This window comes from Carassius gibelio, chromosome B9, assembly GCF_023724105.1.
Source record: "Carassius gibelio isolate Cgi1373 ecotype wild population from Czech Republic chromosome B9, carGib1.2-hapl.c, whole genome shotgun sequence".
Lineage (NCBI taxonomy): Eukaryota > Metazoa > Chordata > Actinopteri > Cypriniformes > Cyprinidae > Carassius > Carassius gibelio.
The window spans coordinates 17,216,746-17,243,949 of NC_068404.1; the positions used below are offsets into that span (position 1 = coordinate 17,216,746).

Consider the following 27,204-nt stretch of genomic DNA (forward strand, 5'->3'; position numbering starts at 1 on the left):
TAATTTTGACATATTTGTCATAATGATGACTTTTGTCATGATTCTGACTCATCTCATAATTTAAATTGATCTTATAATTTTGACTTTTTCTGTAATAATTTCAGCCAATTTATGAAATATTTTTATGTAATTCCAATTTACACCAATTTATGTATTTATGACTTTTATATCATCATTTTATCATGTCTTTTTTACGTAAAAGCCAACATTTTATCTCATTTTTTTATGTCATAATTATGATTTACCATAACATGACTTTTATTTTTTCTGTTGTGCCAGAAATGGGCTTTTTTGTAGTATTATTATGCCCAATAATCAAATTTCAACTGAAGCTAAATCTACTGACGTTTGTGTAAAACAGACTTTTGTAAAGTATTTTTATTACATTTTTTCACTAACTGTAATGTCCCTATCTATTTTGTATGTTTTTGTTGTGGTTGTTGTTTTTCATGTGTCTCGCACATTTCTCTACTAAGGAGCTGATGAGACATCCAGAATGTGCAGCATTCTGAGGATCCTCCAGGATCAGGAGCCACTGTGCCAATCCATGGGTTAGTCATTAATCATAGTTAATCACGTCACTTCATCATCTCTTTATAAACAGTTTTTCATCATTGCACATTTCTCACATTTTCCCCATAGATGCCAGACAACAGCTGAAATAATGTGAATGTTTCTGGAACTGTACAGCTCACATGCATATTTAAAGAGGTAAGTACTGAGTTTTTGGTTTGTTTTCTGTTGTTAAACAACTCTCTCACTGTAACATTCTGGCACAACATCGTCATTCCTTTAACACTGCAGTTCAGTTACCCCCTCAAAAAAAGTAGTGCTAGCCCTGTTCTGAACCATCTAGCCCAGAGTTAAAGGTGCTACCAACCCACAGTTGCTTTACTAAGGGCTAAATGTCTCTTTGACCCAGGGTTTAGGAAGATAATTAATGATAGTGTGAAAAGCCTTATAGTGCAATCATTTTGTCATCCAGTAACTTGTTTAATGAAGAAGCTCACACTTCATTATAAATATATTTTTTTCCAGTACATGACTGAAGCTCACCTAAAAGAAAATAGCTTTTATATTCCATTGTGATCTTGTTTTTATTGACAGCAGTTACCAATGAATACTGGGAGAACTCTTAACTGAAACAATTTTTTTTTTTTTTTACTTAAAAATGTTGTTCCAGTTTTCAGCTGAAGTACAGTACCGTATTAAAATAGATGTGATTCAGAAAGATTTCCAATAGATGGCAGTGTTGTTCTATAACTAACTTCTATTGCAGGCAGTCCTTTATAGAAAGAGTGATGTGATTAAGATCAGAACTCTTTTTATTTATATTTTTACTTAATAAAATATATCTAAAACATATGAATATAATGATATATATATATATATATATATATATATATATATATATATATATATATATATATATATATATATATATATATATATATATGAAAACAAAAAATGCAACAAAAATTATTTAAAATATTATGTAAATGTTTACTACAGTATGTTTACTACAAGATAGTTGTGGTCTATTTTTTATATTTTTTTATGAAGCTTTTTATAATACTAGATTTGAATTAGAATTTCCAGCCTTCTAGCCTTTCATCAGTACTGAAGCCCACCATCAAAAAGTGGTGTGATATTCTGATCATTTTTATACTCTTTTTATTTGCATAGATATGGATAGAAATGCTTTTTACCAAAAATCTATTGCATGCACAATAAAGGGCTGCTTATCACTAAAGAGGGCAATTGCAAGATCTGTTTCTATTTCTAAGTGAGAACCCACTGCAGACGCTCTGTACATGAATAAATGTTTGTAAAAACCATCCTAAATGGTGAACCATTTCAGACATTTTTGCAAACCCGTTTGACCGATTAGATTAAAAGAGTGATTTATTAACACTCTGGCCTCACCAGTTCTGATAGAAAACGCACGTCAGGTCTGTGATCTTTTACTGAGGGTCTAACAACGCTCCTAAACTGAAGCTGTAGTTTCACTGGCAGTGTATATGAATGAGAGAAGAAAAACGCAATACATAAGCTTCTTTTTTGAATAGATTCACCCTTAAGAGAAGGGAAAGCCAAGAAATGGATTTTATGTGCGGGATTGACTGGCAATGCTAAGCAGGATTTACCCCCAAGCTCAGGATCAAAAAACAGTAAGGAGGAAATACGGAGATGGAAAGGGAATAAAAAATAAAGAAAAAATCGGGATGGCTGCCAAGAGTTTAAACTCCTGCATTGCTATAAAACTGGGGTCATTGAAAGTGATGCTGACCCAAACACACGGATCCTGTTGCTCGTCATACACACACACACATACACACACACACATGCTTTATTGGGTCTTGCAAGCAAACGGGAGCCACTTTTGTGCCTTTGTTTTTTCAGGAGAGAAAAAGCACATTACTGTAGAGAATAAGATTTAAATGCAGACTGGGACTAATAGGAAAATAATTCAACTTGTAAAGCAAGTGAATGCAGATAAGATAATCAATCTGAGCTGAGATGACCATGGAGACAATTTACAGATGCTGCTTTGTTGTGAGTCTGGCTCTGCAGGACATACTCTCACATATATTGTTATTTACCATTAGGATGAATTAAAGTAATTAATCGCCATGTGGACTGAAAGGCTTGACTATGGGGTGCTTCTTTTGTATGTCTATCAGATAATAATGATCTTGGTATTGAGTTTAGTTAATGGAGTGTGTGTGCTGAGTTATTCGGCTGTGAAAGGGCTCCATTAGCTCGAAGATTGCTCTGTTATTTATTTGCTAAAATTGTTTTGATGAATCACAGTTTCGCTCTTTTATTCTTTTGTCCTGTTTCCCTCGCTCATTATTGACTTCAGGTGTGTCTTTACGGATCAGTTCACGATTTTCTTACAGGGTTTAGAATGTCACTACTTCCTCTGTAGGGACTTTCTGCTTTTAGACTTCTAGCCGTGCGTGCTGAAAAAACTTTTTGAATTCTGCAATCAATTGTTTTACGCTTTTTAAATGTATCATTACGATACAAAATCCTGTTTATTGGACTTTGAAGAGCAAACATCCAAAAGCTTATTAGCGCATGTGGTGCAGCTTGATTACATCATGGATCCAGGTGTCTTTGTTTCCTGTAAACTGTTTATCGACGATGGCTGCTACATATAATGAAATGATAATAAGTTTTCTGACAGTGGACAGTTGAACTGCCCTAAACTTGCAGCTGTGGGTTTCTGATTCTGGCACAGATCGTGACCCTCTCTTATGAACAGAAGCCAGAGTTTTGGGGGAATGGAGAACTTTAACATTATTAACCTTTGCGTTGGTTGAGTAAATTGTGCAGAAATTCCATCAGGTCTCTGCTTTTCATGATTTATTATTAACGCAATGACACTTGTAAAGATAGTTTTCATAAACTCTTTAGAAAAAAAAACAAACATGTACAATTTAAAGTACAATTTTATTATTATTATTATTATTTATTATTATTGTAAAGTCATTTTATGTGTAGCAGTTATTATAAAAAATAAAAAGACCACAACCTTGCTAAAAATATGTAAAGCAGAACTGCTGAGCTGTTAAAAGTGTGAATGGTACAAAAAAAGACAAACAGATATGTAAAAGAGAAACTTAAAAGAAAGATCTAGTAAAAGAGCAGTGAGAAGCACACAGAGGAAAATACAGTGAGGGGGTGTTTGGGGGTCCTTGCCAGGGTTTGCCCTCTTGTCACTCTCTCAGCGTCTAATGGGAGTGATTGATTTTTCCGCCTGCTCTTATCGAGGGGAGCAGCCAGCATCAATAACAACGTGGAATTAGACACATAGCATCTCCCAGCTGAAAAGAGAGGAACAGCAGAACTGACTTGGAAGAGGAGATGGAGGGTGTGTGTTTATGTGTGTCTGTACTCAGCCTAAGTGTGCGATTAGATAAAAGATTTCTTATTTGACTTTAAAGGTGCAGGCGAGCCTGATGTCGTCCTTTATACTGCCAAATTCCACCCTTCTTTATCTTAAACTCATCGTCATTTTAAAGCATAACAGCAGAGCCAGGAAAAGAGCTGAGGGAAAATCTTTAAGAGTACAGCCATGAACTTGAGCGCGTCGTATTCATATCTGTGTAATAATAATCTGTGATTGGTGTAGGCTCTGTTCTCAGCACAAGAGGCGGTGAGAAAAGCGGAAATTACCATGTTTCAGAAACGTGGCCGAACGTGTGGAAAAGGAGCGCAGTAATTGAATACTTTCACCAGACAGATTTCCCATTTTCCAATTTCCTGCCGGGCGCGTTAGTAATTTTGCCATCTCATCTGTTATTCTGTTATTCAAGTGAGCCTTGGATCCAGAGGCTTAATGCAATTCTTGGGAGGTAATTGGAAGGTACAGGTGCAGGGGGTTCATTTGCATTGACGATTTCTGCATATCTACAGCACTGCGACCACAACTTCAACATACAGCATGATTCCTGCAACGCAACATATCACATCACTGAGTTCGGCATTCAGCGAAAGGAACTCCTCCACACAGGATCACGTTACAATTTTTGTTTATTATTGTTTCACTCTCTCGCTCTCACACACAAGTATCAACATAATGTGATTTTCCACCATCCACTTGAATGGTTACTGTTGACAGACAGTTACACAGTTTCTTCTTCTTTTTCCATGGTGGTACGAAATCAGGAATAGAGTGTACAAATACGTCAGTGATGACATGTTCACTGGTAAACAAACATTGGTGTGAATGATCTGTAAGTGTAATATATTGATCAAATATTAGCTAGACTAGTAATCTCACCACACCTGATTTACCTTAGCAACTGACAAGTGAATAACTGAGTTGGCATATCACTAAAGCTGTTCCACCAACACAGTTTCCCTGTTCTGAGTATAGTTAACACGAAACATTTTGCAATAGAAATGAACCATTTTCTAATGGAAATACTACTCGTATTGTTACTCCGAACAGATTGGTGGAAAAATGTTTTTATTAGACTCAGTGACCAAGCATTAATCTGAAAATAATCAATGCAGTGCACAAAAGAGAGCAAACCAACTAGAGTCACACATACTTGACTCAACTAAAGCTATTGGGCTCACAAAGAACTGTCACTTTAAAAGCTGAACATAGTATTTCTCACCCATCTTCTCTGGATGCTTAGTTGTAGCAGCATGAATTGCTTTCTCAGAAAAATGTATTTAAATACATAAATAATGTATTTAATGTACATAATGACAAACCAGTTTAACAAACATATACAGGGTGTTAGAAAGTTCTGCTCTAAACTTTTGCCAGTATTTGCTCAAAACAGAACAATTTTAGATGGCAACTTACAAATGTCTAACACTATCAAAAATAAAGGTTCCACAAGAAAGTTTCATAGTGATACCACAGAAGAACCATTTGGGGTCCCCAAAAACCTTTAAGTAAACTGTTCTTGAAAGAACACCCTTTTTTTTAATGTGAGGAACAATTTACAGAATTATTTTCCACTATAAAGAACCTTTAGTGGAATGGAAAGTTTCCATGGATGTTAAAGCTTCTGGACGGAACCACAGATGCCAAAAAATAACCTAGGTGCATACACATTTAAATTCAGTATGTATGCATATGTTTACATAAAAAAAAAATCAACACTTCACCTTTAATGGATTATACAAATACCTCTAGATTTGCATAGGCATTTGCCCTAAAATAAGATTGGGACACTTTTTCATGTAAAAAAAAAAAAAAAAAAAAATATATATATATATATATATATATATATATATATATATATATATATATATATATATATATATATATATATATATATATATATATTAGTACATTAGAGCCCTTTCTGTAAACCTTTGCAGAAAACTTTACAACAGTTGTCATTCCTCTGCACAAATTATAAATTGGCATATATATAACCCTGAATCTTTCTCCTTATGATTTCCTACAAAGCAGTGTACATTCCATCTTTTTCATCCTCACTTCTGGCACTGAGAAACGAATGATGTTAATAATATAATTGATAAATAGACAGAAGAGTAGCAAATACTCAGTCCTCACCGCTCTGCTCACTGACCTTGCTTGTCTCCCTTCATTGTTTAATTTTTATTAGTGGACCCTTTGTTCTATGCAAAGGCCATTTTATCCCAACCTGGGCCATTAGATAAAGGAGTGCACAGAATCCAACCTCCACATCCTCCCAAAACAAAAGACAGACTCATCGCCTGCCCAAGGCCCAATCAAAGCACTTGAAAGTGTAAAGCATTTCTTTTTGCTTGTAAGTCTCAAAGCTACACACACACACACACACTTATCAGCCTCCCTGTCTCTCCAACTGTTCTCCATGCAGGCAAATGCATGGCCATTGATCAGACTAAACCTTGGACAGCATGTTCAGTATCCACTCATTGATCATAAGGTTCAGGTCTTTGGTCTGATAGGACTCTTGAATGAATGGAATACACATACGCTTCTGTTCAGCCTCAGTATTAAACACCCAATTCGTCTACAGAATGAACAGAGGTCTGTATTATTCCAGCTTCTATAGAGCTGTTAAAAAACTGTACTTAAAAGCTCAACAAATACAGCTATTAAAGAAAAAGCCTTGCCAACATACATTCCATTCAAGTCTTACATAGAGGGATTCAAGGACCTCTACTAAAACAAAAAATTAAAACATGCCCATTCCCATCTTGAGGGACATTGATAAAGTGCAAAGCCAGATCTTACTACTTTACTAGTGTTAAAATGATTTGTGCTGCTATTTTTTCCATTACAAATTATTTTGGCGTTATGATTTGAGTAAAGAGTTCAATTGAAATTTGAACATGAATTACAGTAAATAGTATCACCCTTTTCCTTTAACGACAGCATCACTCAAGCGACATGAACTCATAAAGACGTTTATATTTTACATTTACTAAAAATATTCTCTTTTCTTTTGACAAAAAAAATGAAGAAAGAAAGAAAAGTACAAAAGCTGTTACTGGAGCAGCAACCTTTCCATATTGGTACTTTAAAGTTTACATACCACTACAGGAATGGTACAAAAGTGTACCATTGACAGCTTTTGTACATTTCTTTCTGAGAGCAAATGGTAATGTACATTCATTTAATATGTGACATGACAATTAATGTATAAATGTGAACTCTGAGCATATGATTCTATTTCTTAAATATTTTGTTGTGACAACTTATCAATTTATCAAAATCCTAAAATAACAAACCATACACTTTCAGACATCATCTGTATATGTTAAATCAAATATTTATCTCAAGTGCACCACAGAGGTAGTTCTGTCAGCCTTACTTTCAAACTGAATATAAACAGCATTGAAATTGATTGTTAATCAACATTTAGTTGTATTTGTTTATATGTTCGACCGCATGTTTGTTTGTTTTTTCATTGTCATGATTAGATTGTTTTTACCCAGTAATACGCGTGAACAAGCAGGACAAATAGTGTGATGCAGACTGAGAACATGCATGAAGGCCATTCAATGCAGGAATCTAGATATGGCCTAGTAAACATACAGGGTGCAAAGTAAGTAACAATTTAGCACAAATCTTGAACCCTACATGTAGTCGTGACCCTTTTCATTCCCAAGATCCAAGATACCCCACTGTTAGGAGCCCCTGGAAGGCAACAGTAGTGGAACACACACCTCTCCACTTTCCCTTAAGTGTGCACACACACATCGCACCCACCCACCCATCCATACACCCAGACAAAGACCATCTTTGTTCACCCCGCTGTGCTCCGTGTCTTTTGAGATGGGCTGAAACTGCTCGTTAAAATACGTGACATCTATTGGAGAGATCGACCCCCTATTGCTCACGGTTTACAACTCTCCCCCACCTCATCCAACGCCTCCCCCCCAGCCCTGGCAGAAAAGAGGAGCACAGCCTTCCTCATAAGAAAAGCAGCCAAGAATTCCAGCGACAGCCCATGACTTCTTGAATGAGAGAGCTTTATTAGCAGTCAGATTCGGAACAGACCTCCCTCGTGCAAGTTGACAGTCCCAGCAGCCTCAGTGTCAGCACTGGAGACGCTCTCTTTGCTGAAGTCCATCAGAGGCGAGACTGAGAACACCAGCTCAGCTCCATTCCCAGGCTGCTCCGCTCATTCAATCAATACAGTACATCAATCTTTCCGTTAAACACCAAATGAACGCCGTCAACAGAGGGTGACAATTAATGCAGCACCTCGTTAGGTATCGGCCCACACTGTTATCAAGATCAGCGAGGAAGGTTTTTAAACCAGCATCTTTTCGCAGCTTCGAAATCAATTAACTCCACCATCGGCTTCTAATGAGAAAAACAAAGATTTTTTTACATTGATTTCATCCCCTCAAATGAGTTTGTGCAAGACTGCAATGCATTTTCTGAGAAAACCATTCTCGTGTCACCAAGGGCATTTAATTACGATTTCTAAAGCTATGAAATTGGGTCCCTTTTATAATGTCAGCACATATTTTCTTATGATTGGACAAATAGCAAGCTTGGCACAAAGTGTTTGGCCAATTATCATCTTTTACTCATTTACTCTTTACAATGAAAATCAAAGGGGTCCGAAGTTGTTTTGGACCCCACTGTCTTTCATTGTGAGGACACAAACAGTTCTTCAAAGTATATTTTTTGAGTTTTACATAAGAAAGAAAGGTTTGTAACAATATGATGGTGAGTAAATGATGACATGGATGTTTTACTGATGAAACCACTAGGGGACAACAGGTCATGAATACTATAGGTGACATTAAGAAAGACTGTGTAACTGATGTTCTCTCTCCCATTCGTTCAAATGATGGCATAACATTATGCTTTCCTGAGGTGACAAGTGCTTCAAGCCCTGAACAAATGGTTCAAACCAAGAAAAGAGGAAGCCTGTGTCTGTAGCAGGAAGGACAGTCGCCATGGGGAGAGAGGTGAGACGTGTGTCAACGTCACTAGGACATTCATGTCCTGTACCTTGATAAACCGCATCCATCCTGCTGGCTTCGCTCTCCATAAACCTGAGGTCACCTGATCTGAGATGAAAGTGTGTTCGAGGACTCTGATGAGCACGAGGAAGGAAAGCACTTCCAGGCTGGTGTGATGGACGGCTAGTGATTAGGAGGAGCAAGAGGTTAAGTTACACACCGCCCACACCCACACAAATACTGCAAGAAGACACACTCTCATTTACAAAGGTGTAACTGCAGAACTCTAAACGTGTTGGCGGACACAAACATACTCGCACAGAGTAATGTAGAGAGGAAAGTCTTGCATGTCTTGTGATTTCAGTTCCCCAGGAATTAACAATAGAGTACAGCAGTGGGGTTCCTGGAAACATAAATCCAATTTATTTTGTCCGTAGAGAAATGCATTTTTGGTAATGTGTAAACCTCTGAGATAAAGTGAGGATAAATGTGTCTGTAAAAGCTACCAGTGATTTTAACTTTTTCAGTTTTAAAGGAATACTCAACCTCCTGTCGTGCTAAACCTGTAAGATATTTTTGATGAAATCCGAGAGCTTTCTGACTCTGCATAGACAGCAATGCAACTAAAACATTCAAGGCCCAGAAAGGTAGTAAGGACATCATTGAAATAGTTCATGTGACATCAGTGGATCAACCATCATTTTTTGAAGCTACGAGAATACTTTTTGTGCGCAAAGAAAACAAAAATAATGACTTTATCCAACAACGTTGCTGTTAAACGGGATTTATTGATTACAAAAGTCCAGTGAAGAGTTATTTTTGATCAGTTAAATGCAGCCTTTGGAGCAAAAGAGACTTAAAAATGTTGTATATTTGTACATACTTTAACATTTTGCAATCAATTGTTAAATACATTGAATTTTAGGCTATAATTCATTACTTGCAGTCCCTAGTTTTATATTGTACTGCTGTTGCTGATTCAATTATAATTTGCAGTGCTTCTTTGGTTGAGTAGTTCATTCCATCACAACAGACGTTAAAAGACAGTCATGTACTTTGATCTACTCTAGGTCTCATTAATACAATCACACATCAATGCAGGAATAAGATAATTAGGTAATTTCTGTATTGGGACATGAGCCTGAAAAGTATAGACCGACTCTGTGTGTCTACATACCTATAATTATGATGTCGAAGCTCTGGACCCTTTAGACACAGCTGTCACAGTGAAACTATCATCACTGACACCTGCTGTGTCCATATAGCGTGATGATGAGAGGTTGACATTTCTTCACAGACCAAGAAGCTGGTCTACTGAGGTATGATCAGCAAATACCAATAGCACACATTTTTTGTTTGTGTGGGTTTTTTTTTTTTATCTCGCTGAGCATTCACCTGTGGTAAAACAAACCGAGGGAGATTATTTTCCACTGTTTATATAATTTAGCTGCTGTCTCACTTGCTACTGGTTTGTCATTACAAATGTCACTATTTGGAAGAGGCTGGTTGTCTCATTGGGAAGTTGGATTACAGTAAGGTTATGAGTTCTGTAACAGTGGATTTGTTTTAGTAAATGAACGCTAGGATATGTTAAAGAAACTTTAAATCTCAGAAAGGTTGAACTACTGTATATATTCTCAGAATAAGGGTATTTTGGTCACTGTGGCAAAACAGTATTGTCTCATTGTCTACGTGTTATTATGGACAAAAAAATCTTCAATTATCTTAGCAGACACTTCAGAACAGCTTACAAAACAACAACAAAATCAATTAATCAAAGAGACAACACTATTTGTATTATATAATGTCAGGTCAGGTTTATTAGGAAGGAAGTTAGGGTTAATTCTTAAAAGAATATAAGAATATATATACACACACACACACACATTCAGTTTATTACATACAGTTTATAGAGTTTATTACTCGCAATAATGTAACCACATGCCCCATTATTAAGAGAAAAAAAAAAAAAAAAACAGAGACGTGTCTGGTCCGCAGACAGGTGCATGAGAATTTACGTTGGGGCAGCAACAGGAGAGTGGTGGCTCGGTTTTCCAGATGGTTCCTCTGGAGGCATATTATCTGCTCCATCACAGCAGACTGAACCTGAGACTGTTGAAGTGTGTATGGGGGGCTTTAAATACTGTGGGCAGTTCGGTGCTACAATGATGCTCCCAACCCTGCAGCTTGTAAGTGATCCTTACCTGGCCTGTCCCAGCTGTGGGGTAGGCTTTCCACCCCCCTCCGCCAGCCTAGTCATGGGATAGGTCTGCTGTCTTTATCCCCACAGTTTCTCTATCCCACCACAGGATAAATTTACTGCTAAATGACAGGGTTGGCCTGCTCCTCAGGTAGTTGCACCACCGGAATACCTGGACAGGAAAAGCATGTGACATACTTGACTCGTGCACCTCTAGATGTGTGGGCATAGGAAAGAAAAAAACAAACACACTTTGATTAGTCACACATTCGAACATCAGAAGTCGAGCACATTGAAGTACTGAACGTGTAATTCTTTTCAACACCCTTATAAATGAATAACTAGCATGCACAGGCCCCTTCCCTTTTTGATTTGCAGCCTTATCTGTTTCCCTGGAGTTCACTAATTACACAGCGTCTACGGTTTCAACGGGCATGTTTGATATGAGTTTATCTGAGCTGTCCGTCAAGCAATTAAGGTCAGCATTCAGCACACTCTCAATAGCACAGTCACGGCCTCAGCAAGTAGGGAACGGATCATACCAGCTCAGATCAGGTGAGGTCTCTGGTACTAGGTTTCCACTCCTGCCGTCCCACCATGACAACACACAATGGCTGTGATCAGCGTTGTTCCTACATGACTGTTCACCCTGAGCGACCTGTCCTAATGGGCTGTTAATGCCTGTGTGGCCTTAGATAGATCACTGAGTACATTTACATGTACGGTTATAATCAAGCTAAAGCAAGTTTTTTCATAGTTGAGTTGCAGTCTTCTCCTGTCTGTCCAAGTATGACACAATGCATGATAAAATATTTGGTATTTGACATAAATAAGATGAGGTCTAATTGTAGTCCAAAAGATGCATAGGTGCTGGGATAAGTTACAATTTGCAGTTATCTAGTTTACATTTATCCTTGTTCTGCAAATTCTCACAGACAAAATCCATTCATTTTAATAGGAATTCATGCAACCATGTATTTTGTGTGAGATTAGCAAATGCGCCCATGCAGATTTCGCAAATGGTTCAAGTCGACGATCTGATCAACAGAAACCCGCTTGGTTTGAAAGTGACTTCTGTGACTCCACACATTGTTACACTATTGACAGTAGAGAATCTTGCCAGCATTTTTCACCAAAATGTATTTAATATGATGCATCTTTGTTTAGACTTAAATAAAGAAAGTATTATTTATTTATTCCTATTGCAATAAATTTAAAGTGCACGTAAACACACTTAAAACTGACTGAATTATCTCCAATTTAATAATAAATATAGCTTTTGCCGCTTTTTCTATAAGGAAAGTAAAACTATAATAAGGCACTGACAGTATAATGGAAGTTAAAGGGTTAGTTCACCCAATAATCAAAATTGTTGTAATTAATAACTCACGCTCATGTCGTTCCAAACCCGTGAGACCTCCGTTTATCTTCGGAACACAGTTTAAGATGTTTTAGATTTAGTCCGAAAGCTCTTAGTCCCTCCATTGAAACTGTGTGTGCGGTATACTGTCCATGTCCAGGAAGGTAAGAAAAACATCATCAAAGTAGTCCATGTGACATCAGAGGGTCAGTTAGAATTTGTTGAAGCATCAAAAATACATTTTGGTCCAAAAATAGCAAAAACTACGACTTTATTCAGCATTGTCTTCTCTTCCGTGTCTGTTGTGAGAGAGTTCAAAACAAAGCAGTTTGTGATATCCGGTTCGCGAACGAATCATTCAATGTAACCAGATCTTTTTGAATCAGTTCACCAAATCGAACTGAATAATTTTAAACGGTTCGTGTCTCCAATACGCATTAATCCACAAATGACTTAAGCTGTTAACTTTTTTAATGTGGCTGATTTATTGAATCGAACTGTCCGAAAGAACTACTGGTGATCCGAAAACCAATTCAACCGGTTCTTCACTCGTGAACGAGTCAGTCTATTGTTCATTATCTGGCTCGGCTCGGTGTTCATATTCAGTTCTCTCTTCACAGCAGTTCAGTCAGTACATGAATTACTCCGGGAAATTGGTTTGTTTTAACTCAGAGGGAGTGTCAGCCACATTTAAAAAGTTAACAGCTTAAGTCATTTGTTGATAAATGCTTATTGGAGACGCGAACCATTTAAAACGATTCAGTTCGATTTGGTGAACTGGTTCAAAAAGATCCGGTTACATCGAATGATTCGTTCGTGAATCGGATATCACAAACTGCTTTGTTTTGAAATCTCTCACAACAGACACGGAAGAGAAGACGATGCTGAATAAAGTCATAGTTTTTCCTAATTTTGGACCAAAATGTATTTTTGATGCTTCAACAAATTATAAATTGCCCTAACTAAATCTAAAATATCTTAAACTATGTTCCGAAGATAAACAGAGGTCTCACTGGTTTGGAACGACATGAGGGTGAGTTATTAATTACATAAGTTTGATTATTGGGTGAACTAACCCTTTAATGGGGCCAGTCCCTTAATGTTAAATGACTTTGTTTCAAAACATTCAAATCATATTAACAAGCATTTTGCTTACAAACCTGTTATGTGTAAAGTTGTATTCAAATCTAAAACTTAATAAGATGAAAATGCTACATAAAACCTTAAAACGTCTCCCTCAAATCACATCATAATTTTTTTAAAGAAAACAAATGAAGACAATTTTTTTTTGTTGTGATAATCAACATTATTCAACAAATACTGTGAGCTGAGCTTAACTTGTATTGAAAGGGAATACGTCACTTAATTAAGTCCATAAAGCATTCAGATGAGAGTAGTTTGAGTCAGTACAGTTTCTTACTGTTTTTAATTTAATAAACCGTGGAAGGGCAAGATGCAGTCTGTTCCATTCAGCTTGAGTTCATCTCAGGTGAGGCTCTTGGACAACTCTTGGCTGAAACGTTGGATAATACAATGTGACTGTGGTCAGACAGTAATAAATTACAAGAGTAAGGCATTCACTCCGCTGTGGTGTGGATTGCCTGAACAGTTTCACTGCGCTGGGAGTGGTCACATTTAATACACTGTGTGTGTGTGTGTGTGTGTGTGTGTGTGTGTGTGTGTGTGCTTGTGTGTGTGTGTGTGTGTGTGTGTGTGCGTGTGTGTGTGTGTGTGTGTGTGTGTGTGTGTGTGTGTGTGTGTGTGTCTGCATGTGTGTGCGCGTGTCCGAGGCTCGTGTGATCTGTGACATGCTGTGTTGAGCACAAGATTAACTAGGTGACACTAAGGCATCTACCAGTATACATTTGCACAATCTATTTATTGTAAAACCAACAGGAGTCTTATAGGAATTTACATTTAAAAAATTACAATGATTGGCCTATTGGGGGCACTAAATATTTGTATTGAAATTATCTTAAAATGCTTTTTCATTTGGTGGAACAAATTTTCTATAAATGATTTCTATAAAAATGTACTGTTGTTGTTTTAAATCCATGCATTAAAAACTTTACAGCTATATTTTATATGTCTCCACATGCAGTGTGAGCACCTGTGGTGTCTGTTTTCCCAGATGCCAAAGGAACAGCATTCAGCAACAAGAAATAAACTTCAGTCAGCATGAAAACTTCATGGCTAGTGTGTCAGATTACATTACGAGACGTTTTTTTGCTCATATGCCTACATGCCATATTACTGCTCATGTATTATTCATCTGACATGCTACTGCTTCTCATTTACTAATATATTTTACCATATTGATCCCAAATTTACACTGCAAATGTAGAACCAAAACACTCCAGAAGGTGTCTTTACACTGCTGCTCAGAGGTGGCATAAATGCATTTACACCATAATTTACCGTATACTGTTATACCAAGAGTTGAGTCTTTTGGCCAGCACAGAGCAGCCTTAACTTAGCTTTGTAAAGATGTCTTGTGTTTGACTGTGGGGCGCTATCCCATGACGGATTTATACGTATTTTCCAAGGTAGCTAATTCGTATGAATTCATACGACCCTGCTGGTATGATTTGTCTAGAGGGGTAAGTTTAGGGTTGGGTAGGGGTAGGTCTAGGGTCGAAGTTAGGGGTAGGTCATTTGTAAAAATTAATTGGGGAACTCGTGAACAAATTAAAATTCATACAAACTGGGGAACCTATTAAGATTTTAGGTTTGAGGACAACTTTGATGAAAGGCTTTGATCCACTTCAAATGTTGACTACTGTACATACGATTTAGCAAAAATCATACCAATTTGTACGAGTGAGGTCATACAAATCTTTGTAAAATATGTATGAGTTGCCATGAGATCGAGTTGCACAGGCAGAACTTTTATGTGCAAAATAAGTGCGTGAGTGTCACAGTGCTATTAGTAGCAAGCACTCGGATGAATAATATCGCACGGCTCACTAGTAATCAAACATTGATTCATATTCACCATTGCCTATGGTAACACTGTTTATCAGGCACTACTTTCATGTCTCGCGTATCACACTGCGGACTCACACTCTCGTTTCACCACCAGAACTGGTGCTGTCTTGCATCTCAGTTATCGATTATATAGTAAAAATTACCTCCGAGAATTCAGAGTTAATCTTTCATGTCAAATCAATATTTCATATATTTATATGGTGAGCAGCCACATCATACACTGGATAATGTGCAGTTCATACTGCAAAATAACCCCCTTCAAAGTGATACAAGATATGGGAAGAAAAAAGAAAGAATAACTTTGGTCCATACTTTCTGCCAAGTTGGAATTAGTGAGGAACAAATGAGGAGTGGGACCAGGGTGTTCGAAAACAATAGCTTCCTCCCCCACCTGGAACTCAGGGAAATTAGAGAAAACCAAAGCCAGTAAAAACAGCAACCTGAAGGGTAGGAGTAAAAAAGGCAAATATGTAGGGGGTGTATTGAAAGGAAGGCTAATATGCAGAAACAACAGGCAATGAAGGCAATATCTCATCATGGCCTAAGAGCACATGGTGGGACTCTTAAATGAGTCTTGATTGTACTGAGCAATTTTGAACTCAGCAGAGCACTCAATTAAGGCGAGCGATTAACAGCGGATCTGACTTGTCCTGCTCCCTGTGATGTCACCATTCTTGGAGCGTGGCAGCCATAGCAGGTGTCTGATTTGACCAAAGCACTGGCCGGCAGCTTATATCATTAATAAAGCCCAAGACTCAACCTATCAACACTGCAGTACACTCCATTTTATGCCATTTTCTCCACATGAGGCTTTCCTTTCTCCTGTTTTGCTTTTAAATGTAGTCCTACGAGAACCCATACTTCAAACCAACATGCCCCCCGAATTAATTTTGTGGTAGACATTTCTATGTAACGCTGAATGGTACAATAATCTGACTTCATTTTGAGGGGAGCTTTTCAGAAACACAAAATGTGCCATAATTTGGTCTCCAGTGGTCATTTTTGAGAAGATTAAACTCTGCTCTTAAAGTTTAGTCAAAGTGCACCGAGGTTACTTTTTATTAGTCTTGTTAAGTTTGCTGTGCCTTTTATCCAGACTCGGTGTAGTTAAAATCCAACGTAAACCAGATATAGCATTTCTCTCGCATAAGTTCTGTGACAGTATAGCGCTCAGTTCTCCTTTTGTGAGAGCAGCTCTAAAACCATGTGTGTAATTGCGAGTGTGTGCCGTTCGCCGAGAGTCGACCAGTGTGCACTGTACCTCCTTCAAACGTCTTCCCAGTCAATGGGAAAACAAAGGTCAGGACTCTGGAAATGTCACTCAGTCCATGGCTTGGCACTTAGAGGTCCAAGGGAACCCGGAGGGGGGGCTTGGCCTGGCTGCAGGTTCCGGGGGGACAGAATAATGTGTCACACGGCTGCCGCTGCTTCCTCTTCCCCTGGTGGTTGGGGGCAGGCAGAGAGGCACGGTGGGGGCTCATTGTTACACTGCCTTTTCCATCAGCTGTCAGGAGAGCAGGGGGCCCGGCTAAATGGGCACTCTAAACTACTGCACGCCGGGGAGTTGGCCCCCTCAAAAATATACAGTATACCTAGCGAGCGGAAAGGATGGATTTAAAGCTTTCATATTTAATCACAAAAATGACATTTATATATTATGCCTAATAGGAGCCGTCATTTTCACTTCTATCATATGTGCTAGTTTGTCAACACTTGTGTTAGGGCGTGGAAATGCATTCTGTGTTGTTACCAAGAACACTTGAGCAAAAAAAATTATTAACGAAAGCAGTATTTCAAAGTCTCAGGCATTTATGCTGCGGTTTCCTTAGTTAGTTCACCCAAAAATGAGAATTCTGTCATTAATTACTCACCCTTTATGTTGATTCCAAACCCACAAGACTTTCATTTACCTTCAGAAAACAAAGTATTTTGATGGAATCCAGGAGCTCTCTACCCCTCCATAGACAGCAATGGTCCTACCACGATCAAGGCCCAGATAAGTAGTAAGGACATCAGTAAAGTAGTCCATGGGACATCAGTGGTTCAACTGTAATTTTACAAAGCTATAGGAATACTTTTTGTGTGCAAAGAAAACAAAAATAAGGACTTTATTCAACAATTACTTATCTTCAGTCCTTCGCCATTATCCACACAATGATATCATATCTAAATAATTGAATAAAATAAAATGACCTTTTTTTACTTCATAAAATTACTGTTGAACCACTGATTTCACATGGATTTGTATTTTAACAATGTCCTTACTACCTTTCTGAATCTTGATCATGGTAGGACTCTTGTTGTCTATGGTGGTTTAGAGAGCTCTCGAATTTCCACAAAATATCTTTATTTGTGTTGTGAAGAAGAACGAAGGTCGTACAGGTTTGGATCGACATGAGGGTGAGTAATTAATGACGGAATTGTCTATTTTTAGGTGAACTATCACTTTAACATCCACAGAACCTTAAATAGTGGAAAAGGTTCTTCAGACTGTTAAGAAAAATATATATTTTAAGAACTGTTCACTGAAAGGCTCTTTTGTGAAACAAAAATGGTTCTTTTATGAAATCCACTTTTATAACCCTTATAACCCTTTTATAACCTTTATAACCCTCACATGCTAATGTGAGTATACAGCATCCATGAGTATCCTTTTCACTATCATACACCTTCTATATAGGGGTAAAAAAAATGTAAAAGGAAAAACCAGCTCCACTAACATTTAGGGCTTTATTCATTTTGCTTCAGAATAACTACAGACAAAGGGTGGAAATACAGACTGTACTTCCATACAATAAAGAGTGGAAACCAATGAGAGAAACAGAGATGGGAGCGAGAGAGGGAGAGGGAGAAAGAAGCTGATCAGATGATTATTTCAGCGGAGCAGGATAAGTGGTTGAAACGGAGCCGTGTTTGTCGCTGCGCTGCGGGTGATCAAGGTGAAGAAGGAGAAAAGGGCCGGCCACGCCCCCGAGCACACCTGAGATTGCGTTACCTGCCGTCTCTCAAGCGTCATACTGGGAGCGTGGAAACCCGAGCGCAGCCACGAGAAGAAATCTGGCCGTCAGTCAAGTGCTTTTGTTTGCAGTTCTACGAACAGACCGGATCTTGTTTCTCTGCTCCAGAAACAAGGAACATAACCAAAGGAACAGCAGAGGAGCATCTGAATACAGCTACAACTTTCCCAGACTAAATCATTTGTTACAACAGACCCATCTTTGGAAACTTGAATATATTGGTTTAAAAATGTCTGTTTATTTTACCTGTATCAAGGTCAGTGCCAACTTATGACTGACTGTGGCTGACTTCAATTACATTTGCACATTTTTAAAACATTTTTGAAGGTTTTAGAAGAGATATCACAGTGTCCTGGCAAATATCTCAATTCAAGTCAGCTTGTTTTTGTGAACACTATGGATTTGTCTTCATCCAAATCTCGGGATGTGGACACAATGTAATGGACACAATAATGCCAGGCATGCTTCATGGTCATACTGAACTCAAAAAGACTTTAAATTATTAAAATACTTAATCGTCTGCACACATTCCTGAGGGAGAAAAAATACTCCTGATGCAAAGATAATTTCGTACATGTGAAGATGTGAAAAGAAAATACTTACTATTTGAAGTCATTCAGATGTGTATTTTATTCGCTTATATTCTGTTAAAAATACTGAATGACAAAACTCAAATAATCTAAATGATTTGGGAATGACACTTTAGATGCCTCAGCGTGCATCTTTTGATTTGGGCTTTTCCATATCGTCCCTCTCTAATTACACCCATTAGAAAACAGCTGGACATAACAGGACAGAATGGAGGAGTAAATGATTAGAGAAAAACAAGGCACTGAGGGAGAGGTGGAGGGAATTAGCTAGAAGAGAGCGATGGAAATGAAGCATCTGATGTAATAGGACACTGTAAGTAGGCAAGTGAAAGCCTCCTCCTTTCCTCCTTCAGGGATAATTGTTGTTTAGATATACTTTTACCCGCGTCTCACTCTCAGGTCGTGTTTATACAACTTGTTATTGTGGTTTCTCTTTGCCTTTTCTCCCTCTTTTCCCTCTCCCTCTTCCTCCTCTTCTTTGTACTTTCTTGCTAGGGGAAAATCTGCGAGGCTTGCTCGCCGCTGCCAGCAACAGTTAATCCTTTTCCAAAGCACCTTAACTATGCTGGGAATTCTGCAGATGCTAAATAAAACAACGGGAACAACCATGCACTTAACACCAGCTCACGCTGGCAAGAGTGCCTCTGTCTTCAGATGCTCGGTTTTTTCATAAGTAGTTCAAAACAATCTGCTGTTGTGTGATAACTGTGTGTTTCTCTTGAGTGAGCTGGTAGCAGGGCCACGCTGGGTTCAGCAGCACCGCCTCTAATCCCATTATGGCCGTTCACCTCAGATTTCATAGAATAAATCAGGAAATATGCAAGGAGGAAATAAGACATTTCTCTGCATTAGTTGACCAAAAGTGTCAAGCATTGATGACCGTCACATTACAAATCAGTTGTTTGTGTTTGTGTTTTACATTGTAAGGCAGTTTAAAAAACATTGTCATGTAAGAAATTCTGTCATGCAAAAATATACATCAAATATATATATATATATATATATATTTCTTTTTGTTTCACATTTATGTTGCTCAAAAGTGACATTGATAAAAAAAATAATAAAAAAATTAGTAAACCAATTATTTCTAATTGCAGTGTTAAACTTTCTGTTAACCAAAGAATCTTGAAAAAATGTCTACTAAATTCTTAAACAAAACAACTGTTTTCAACATGGATAATAATATATAATGTTTCTTGAACACTAAATCAGCATATGTGACCCTGGACCACAAAGCCAGTCTTAAGTGGCACTGGTATATTTGTAGCAACAGCCAACAATATACTGTAGGGGTCAAAATGATTGATCTTACGTTTATGCTAAAAATCATAAGGATATTAAGTAAAGATCACGTTCCATGAAGATATTTTGTAAATTTTTATTTAATTGTAATTTTTATTGATAATATGCATCGCTAAAGACTTCATTTGGACAACTTTAAATGGGATTTTCTCAATATTTTGATTATCTGCACCCTCAGATTCCAGATATTCAAATAGTCGTATCTCAGCCAAATATTGTCTTATCTTAACAAAGCATATAATAATGGAAAGCTTATTTATTCAGCTTCCAGATTATGTATACACCTCAATTTCACAAAATTTACCCTTATAACTGGTTTTGTGGTCCCTGGTCACATATTAAAATTGATTTATAAGATTCTGAACTATCATGTGGCACTGACAACTGCCGTATTGACTGAAAAAAAAAATTCCTTTGTGCCATCACAGAAATAAATTACTTTTAAAAAGTGAGTGTGTGTGTATGGGATGGATGATGGATGGATGGACACACACACATACCAGTTATCAGTAAACAATTCTGTTAGTATACAGTTTAGTTTACAGTGAAAAAAAAAATCTGAATTTAAACAAATGTATAAAAACTGTTTAAGGTGACCGTCATCGATGCTTGACTCTTTTGGTTGTTTGTTTACTGAAGAAGCTTCCTACAAAAAGATTATGTTTATATTAACTAAACAATAAAAAATACATATATTTATTTGTCTTTGTTATTAGTACTGCTGTTGCTTGTAACAAGTCAATTGCCCTCAAAGATGAATAAGTTTACAAATGTTGTACCGATAATAATATGAAGATTTTAATGTGATCAAATGCTGCTTAACAGCCTCCCTCCTTTATATAATTCTAAATTTCTAAATTCTATAATTTTTTTCTTTGCTTTGAAAGGACATGAGGCTTTTTCGTACCCTGAAATGCAACCATCAATCAGTCGTGTTGTTTTGAGATCAATGTGATTTAGTGAACTCTCACTCACGTAGACTGGGTTGGAAAAAGAGACGGTGGGAACAGGTGTAGTTTCAATACAGCGCTCATTATCCTTGAGTGATGACCTTCAGTGGCATACTGTATTCCTCTGTAATCATCCTTCACTCTCCATCTCTTTCTCTAAATGCTAACTGGAGCCTTTCAAAGCAGCCAGTGAAAGGCAAAATTGGCCCATTGAAGAAGTTTATTAGAAATTGATCTACTCTTTTCAACTCACACAGGAGCCAGAAGACTTCGAAAACTTGTACGGACATGACACGATCACAGCGCGGTCGCATTCACGCTCGCAGAAGACCTTCATTTGAGGAGTCACCTTTAGAACGCTGGGTCAGAGTAGCGAGACGTGAAAAGTCATATAACGTGTATGCAATTAATTATGTTAACATATGAACTGATTGATTTTCACAGCAGGTTGTCTGGAAAACTGAGGTTTATTTTATGTGCTTTGGCAATTATGTCCTGTTATGGAGCTGTACGGAATTGAGAGATATTCTGAAGTAACATTAATCTAACCATATGTTCAAGGTTATCTCATGAATTGGTCTGTTAAAAGTTTTACCTGTGGCATATAACACTTGTTTCGGCTTTAATCATTCAACTTCGGGGAGCCAGAATGAGGTGCGGGAAAAAGAGATAGATAAAAGATTCTATGACTTCATCCATGCCTGTAGGGGGGAAAAAGAGAGGGGCGAAATTCAGGTCTACCTTTTCACACAGCAAAGGAAACTTTTCCATTCTTCTGTGTTGGTGGAGTTTGTTTCCTTTTTATCAAACTGCATTTATTTGTAAAATTAATCTTTTGTAATATTATTAATGTATTTACTTTCACTTTTGATAATTTTGATGCATCCTTAAGCAGCTCAGCTGTTTTCCACATTGATAATAATAAATGTTTATTGAGCACCAAATCAGCTGCTGTTATCTGAAGGATCATATGATACTGAAGTCTGGAGTAATAGAAAACCATTATTGAAAAAAAAATTGAGTTTTGAAGCCATGAGATCAAAACTCAAGACTAATTCACCACTGGTTTTCTCTAGATTTCCCTACTGGTATAATGGGGCTTTTCAATTTATGAGTAAAATAAAGCCTGTGGTTAACATAACTAGACAATACTTGAACATGAATTTCAAACATCCATTCCAAAAACATCAATTTTGAAGCAGTTATGATTATTAAAAAACAAACGTATGTTTCTAACATGTAACTACACCAAAACATAAGGGGTGTGAGTGTGTGCAGTTTATGTTTTAGAGCAAAATGTCAAAGTATTGTCATATGTTAACCACAGACTTGACTTTACTCATGAACTGAAAACCCCCATGAGGGAAATCTCAAGGGAACCACTGGTCAATTTCAACAAATTTACACTGCAAAGCGGCATTTACTGTAGGTGTCATTACACTTATGGTTTATTGTCCTCAGATGATGTATAAAAACATTTGTAAAGCAATTACAACTCTGATACTAGGAGCTGACGTGAGTCATGGCAGGCATAATTTAGTCTGGCTTTTATGTGGCATTGCATCTTTATACTGAATTTTGTGCAGGCACAGAGCAGCCTTAACATGCCTGTGTAAAGATGCCTTTAGTCTTCCAGATTTTGACGTCATGACTGCACTACTCAATATTACTGTTTTACTGTGTTTTTGATCAAAATGCAGCTTTGGTGAGTATTTTTCACAAACATAACAAAACACCAAAAAATAAACTTTTGAACTTCAGTGTAAATAGATCAAAAGGTGAGAAACTTGTTTTGATTCAACCTGAATGGAATTTCAAAGGGCATCAAATGTGTCAGTTTGTAAGGTCATTGTTACAAATAGATCCTCTTTAGCTGCGATTCTGGTTGTCATTGAAAGCTATATTTCAGTGAGCCTTGTAAAAAGGATCCTGTGTCCATCACATTGATATTGTAATCTAGTCTGTTGATCACTCACTGTAAGGGTGTCAAAGGTCAGCTTCAGTAAGAGCTATCAGTGACATCCAGAGGAAACCAAGTCGTTGTTTCTTATGGTCACCCCCTGACCTCTCATTAACCTAATCTCCTCTACTTAAAATAATCACCAAACTGTGTGTGAGAGTGAATTTCCCCGTGTTTTTGATTGAGGGAGAAAAAATGCCTTTTGGATTTTTGTTTGCATCTGTGTATTGTGTACAGTAAAAGATTTCTCGCTAACAGTGTAAAAGGATTGGCTTTTTGGCAGAGGTCTCAGGTATTGGCTCTGCGCCTCAAGAGAGAAATAACAGCTTTTTGTCAGCCCTGCAGAGAAATACTGCCACATTAGAAACAGAGGAACCACAGCCGTTTAAAACAGCTCCGCTGCTCAGCGTATTAAGTCCATCAGCCAGAAAGACATCATTGTGTTTAAGGTTACTCTGCACAGAAACTGCATTACTCTTTTCTTCAGCAAACACATTATAGGTGCAGGGCCAGAGTAATACACATACTCAGAAGGAACTGGCTGAAACAGAAACCAGCATGTGCATGAATCACCGCAGTAATAGCTCATACTACGCTGCTCACACTTTTGCTGGGAGTCTGGCCTCAATGCATGTCTGTGCTAGAGTGAAGATATTACTGGCTGAATGTTCTGAAGAAAATTTACTTTTTTATTATTACTAGTAAGTAATTGCATGCAGGGAAAGATAAAAGTTGTCCGTTGGAAAGTCCACGGGAGTTACTCGGCCAGAAAAGAGTGAATGCACAATTAATTACTATGTATTCTATTTATTACAGCCCGATGATTCAAATTCAAATTATCCTTTAATAATGCCAATATAATATGACCACTCCAGATTTTTTTAAATCCTGTTCTGACTGATTTTTAATTGCATGAGATCTTGGGACAGAAATCTATGTTTTATATTATCATACATATTATAACTATTGTATACAAACACACAAACCTATATAGACATTTAATTTAGCATCAAATATATTGTACTGGACTTTTAAATATGTAAAACCAGAAAGTCAAACATCTGAGGTCCCATGTTTATTAATTATTAATATTAAATTAAAGTTCAAATACATTTTAATAAAATACATTATTTAAAATGATGTTGTCAGGTACACAGTGTAAGCATACGTGTCTAATTCTGTATTTTTAGCTTAGTAGAATTATGAATATTTCAGGGTCACCATTGCCCTTTGAATATGGAAGGACCAAGTCCAAGCTCACATGTCTTAGAATTAATAACATAAAAAAAAAACATTACTCTATTCTGGCATTGGTGAAATTATAATGAGAGGATCATATATTAACATGACCATATTGTTACACCCCTACCAAATATATTGAAAAGTGGTTTTTATACCATACAAACTGTATGATTTATAAGCATTTTGAAAAATGGGGAAATGGGTTATGTCCTCATAAGTCACCCTCTCCTTGTAATACCTGTGTCATACCCATGTCATTATACAGAGTTGTGCCCTGATATGTCACAAAAACAAGAGCACACATACACACATTGAAAGGTGGCTGGTCAATCTGAATGACCTGAAGGTTTAACTCAATCTAAATGTGTTTTTAAGTATTTAAGGAAAGTATCCACTAGGGCTAAAAAAACAACAAAAAAACATTGTATATGAACACAGGGAGTCCATCTATATGTAAGTGCTCAAACAATTAGACGGAAAGCTGCTTATTATTCACAATCTGAGTGCAACCTGACTCACACCAGGGGCTTGTCGCTGCAGACCACAAACTAACTGCAAACGCATTAAAAACAATACAATCTATATGTTTACAGTCCATTCATATAGAAGGACACCACATACTGATACCTGTTTTTCCACCAAACACTGAGTGCAATACGCTGCAAAACAAAAAAGAAATGTATGTAGAAAAGATATCTGTGTGTTTAGTTTTCGATAACTTGAGTAGCCTACATGTGCCTAAGTTTTGCTGCGGGGAATCTCATTAAAGCTCGCTGTAGAGCCCAAGTCTTGATCTAAGCCAGACAGGCCATGTGTTCAGCAGTAAGGTGCACTGAAGCTACAAACACACATAAGCTTTTTCACTGTTAGAAGAAGAACAAAAAAATTATGTGCCAAATTTCAGCATATTCTGCCAGGAACCTATGCATGCATAAAAGTGAGTCTCTGTAATGCATGTAAGCAGACACTAGAAAGAATAGGCAAGTGTGAGAGAAGGAGGGATGGGGAAATAGATGGGGGGCAGCAGCAGCCACAGCAAAGAAGCAGTTACACAGCAGACAAAAGAGTACACAGAAGCGGGAAGTAAGTTGCTGAGCTAGAGCACCCAGTGCAGTGAAAACGTGGCAGAAAGCCCCATCCCTTTACAATGTCATTTCAGCCCAGCACAGTCTTTAAGTAATAGCACTCAGTGGGGTGTGTCATTATCACCCCTAACCCCGCTGCCCCCAATCCGTCACGCAGTCCCTCAGGGCAGGTACTTCAACTGTCACCAACTGTCCACGTGGACTCCATCCACTTCTACAGCTTCAGCCCGCACTGCTGTACACGCTTCCATATCCTTGCCTGTCTTTATTAAAAAAAGGGGCCCATACAGCCAAGAGCAACAAAATCAATGACCAATCCATAAACATCAACTTCTTTTATTGTTGTTTCTTTCTCTCTCTCTCTCCCTCTTTCAGATGTAAAAGCAACACAATCAGACATAGTCAAAGTTTATCCCATCACAAAATACAGAAGCACAGTGGGACTCCAGCAGCGGTAAAACACAAACAATTCTCAGGCCTATTTTCTGACCCCTGCTGAGAGGAAGGGCACCTTGTGAGATGGGTCAAACTAGATGCGAGAAAAAAGTAATTTACAGTTGAAGTTGTCATTCTTTTTGTATATTTGCCACAAGTTGTTTTCTAGGCACATATTTGATCTCAGACTGAAAAATGAGAGAAAGCCAAACAAAAACAAAGACTGATCAGTACCAAGTAACTAGGCTTGTAAAATGGCACAGTAAATAGATTTTTTCAAATAACTACTCAAAATCTTTATGTCTGCATAAACAAATTCAAGTCTGCCTTTGTGCTAAAATACCTATTATTCACCAAGTGATATGGTTATTACTTTGTGTTCAGATCTTCATTTGCTGTGACAGGAAGGACTAACATTCATTTTCTTTATTGGATTTGTCCAAAGACCTGAGGCACAAATTTTGACCATCATTTTTTTATTCAAACAACTCACACGAGGTGTGCAGAGGCGAGGCTAATTGATGAATAGAGTAACGGAAACATAGAGAAAACATTTCTATTAAGTGGGCTACTAATAAACTTATTAACTTAGATGTATTTTAAGATTTTTCGCTTATGCTATAGCCCAAAGAGAACGTATGCAGTCGTGTGTTTGAGTCGCGTTCATTTCAGGACCTGGACAGCTCCTCAAAAACTTCAGAGCAATACTCATTTATCTCTTCAGCTGTATCCGCCTAAACAATATGGTTTTTAATCTAAACTGTCAACTTTTATGGGAAAATCGCCAGTATTTTAAATTCAATTTTTCAATTTCGCACAGACTTCAGCTTACAGTAGTGTTGTGTTGGAAGTGAAGGAAGAATGTATTGGGAGAGAACAGTAGCATTGCAGCTGCGCTGAGCTGTGAAATTCGCCGAACAATTGGGATCACTGTTCGTCTTCCTCTCGCCTTTCCCCTCAATTAGCATAGTCCGTTGTGGTTGATTGACTACCATAGCCGGGCCGGGTAAGTGCTTTTGTCCCCTAATCACAAGAGGACAGCAGGGGTGACAGGACACAGGTGAGGCCAAGACTGGAATAGATTTATAGCATATTTATAAGGCTAAGCATGAGAACTGAAACTAGCCTAAATCTCAGAGACCTTTGCCATTAGTATAATCCAGAA

The 27,204-nt window shown here is 37.6% G+C and overlaps 1 long non-coding RNA gene across 1 annotated transcript; it reads left to right on the top strand.

Annotated features, from left to right (window-relative positions):
* The first annotated feature begins 473 nt into the window (after positions 1–473).
* LOC127964550 (uncharacterized) lies at positions 474–21,925 on the top strand. The gene is made up of 3 exons (XR_008155069.1): positions 474–551; positions 643–711; positions 21,575–21,925. It is a non-coding gene; the product is annotated as an uncharacterized LOC127964550 (long non-coding RNA).
* The last annotated feature ends 5,279 nt before the right edge of the window (positions 21,926–27,204 follow it).